The sequence below is a fragment of the Dendroctonus ponderosae genome, unplaced genomic scaffold, assembly GCF_020466585.1.
Source record: "Dendroctonus ponderosae isolate FM_Combo_2020 unplaced genomic scaffold, Dpon_F_20191213v2 Dpon_F_20191213_8, whole genome shotgun sequence".
In the NCBI taxonomy this organism is placed as follows: Eukaryota; Metazoa; Arthropoda; class Insecta; order Coleoptera; family Curculionidae; genus Dendroctonus; species Dendroctonus ponderosae.
The window spans coordinates 13,534,978-13,537,264 of record NW_026019016.1 but is presented as its reverse complement, the minus strand read 5'-3'; positions in this window follow the sequence as shown (position 1 = coordinate 13,537,264).

Below are 2,287 nucleotides of genomic sequence, written 5' to 3'. Positions count from 1 at the left end.
CATACTCTATAGAGCACACAAAACTCACATCGTTCACTCACATAATTTTCAAAAACCATGTCCATCCATCTTCAGCAACCGCCGAACAAGATCAACGTTAATTCGCATCAAACATTCATCCATTCGTGTCGTCCAATTGCAACTCAACCAACCCGTAACAAAAGCTGAATCCGCATTGCGCCTCGACTTTGCATGTTTCCCTATCTGTAACTTATCTATCTAGCGGTACTTTGGCGTTTCCCGGCATGCAAAACAAATAAAATCAAAACCGTACTTGCAATCGGCCTGGCCACTATATCGGTCTATCATCTTCTCGTGGACGTTTTCTATCTTTGCGGATTCGAGAAATCTTATCGGGACAACGTGGGTCGGACACCAACTTGGGATCGACAAGCGTGAGGAATGTCGTAACTATCGGGTTCTTTTTCCCAGCCTCAATGGACATCAACCCGTGTAGGACTTGGGCGGATACAGTCGTGATTAGATTCAACAAGAACGCGCGACTGATTTTTTCTTCTTGAGTGAATACGAACGAGACGTCGCCTTCGTAAAAAACCTCTAGACTCTCATTAAACACTCAAGGGCCAACAGCTCTATAAAGATGCCATGGCTGGCTCAAGAAAGGTCAAGTATCAGCCTCAAAGGACACCTCTGGATCAAAAGGGCCCCGTTCAGATTTATTGACTGGCAGTGGGGTTTTTGCTCCCCATGGCTGCTAAAAATAGGCCACGCCGCTGAATGTTGATTGATAATTTAGCGAGTAACTGAATCTTCGCAACATCGAACTCTTGCCTCTCCCATCGTCCAGGACACTTCGGGCTTAATTTATCGGTAATTACTCTGTGTGTAATTGGGCAAATTCGTTCGCTACGATAACCCGTAGGATGTTTATTATTTTCCCATTATCCGATTTGATTTACAGTTATGACCCGCCTTTAATAGCGGATCATTTTGAAACTTCATTATCTTCTATCGTTGTGACGTTCGCTCTTTTCAATGTTAATCACCTGGCGGTTTATGATGGCGTTACAGTCGAATCGATGTCGGCTTTCATGGATGGAGGTTCCGGCCATTTAAAATCTTCCTTAGAGTGGAGTTAGAGATACAGAATATATAGAGAGAAAAGATATATTTAAAGCGCTTGAGTCCACAATAAGGAAGATATCGTCGGTTAAACGCGATTTCTCCTATAAAAATTTAAAACTTCCCATCTAGTGCGGAAACCAACTTGAAATTTACACAGTCAATCGACGATAGTTCAATCTGAAAACCCTGGAAATTTTTTGTAAATCGCATGATATGCTGATTTTTTCGCCCTTTGTGAAAACTGGCCTAAAAGTGTAAACTTTTGCCTTGCTAATTCCCCAATAAGACAATAAATAGATAGATAGATACTGAGTTGTGCGGTCTTTGTAAATGTCGGTTTAAAAATATTCGTTTTTACGCGACTGCGGCCTCTTAGATAAAAATTTCTAACTCCCGATCCAGCGCAAGCAGCAACTTGAAATTTACGCACTCCAAAGAACACGCTTGAATCTAAAAACTCTAAAAATTTCAATAAAATCTGTTGTGCGCTCTTTGTAAATGTCCGGTTCAAATTTTAATTTTTTGCAACTTCGACCTTTCAGATAAAAAATTATAACTCCCGATCCATACCAAGTAGCAACTTCACATTTACACACCCCATAGAAAAAACCTGAATCAAAAAACTCTGAAAATTCCATTTGAATCGCGTCAGATACTGAGTTGTGGGGACTTTGTAAATGTCGGTTTAAAAATTTTCGTTTTCAAGCAACTGCGGCCTCCCAGATAAAAAAATTCTAACTCCCGATCCATACCAAGTAGCAACTTCACATTTACACACTCCATAGAATACACCTGAATCTAAAAATTCCGAAAATTTCATTAAAATTGCGATAGATACTGAGTGCGGTCTTTGTAAATGTCGGTTTAAAAATATCCGTTTTCACGCGACTGCGGCCTCTTAGATAAAAACTTCTAACTCCCGATCCAGAGCAAGTAGCAACTTGAAATTCACACACTCCAAGGAAAACACTTGAACCTAAACACTCTGAAAATTTCATTAAAATAGCGTCAGATACTGAGTTGTGCGCTCTTTGTAAATGTCCGTTTAAAATGTTAATTTTCTCGCAGCTGCGACCTTTCAGATGAAAAATTCTAACTCCCGATCCAGCGCAAGCAGCAACTTGAAATTTTCGCACTCCAAAGAACACGCTTGAATCTAAAAACTCTGAAAATTTCATTAAAATCGCGTCAGATGCTGAGT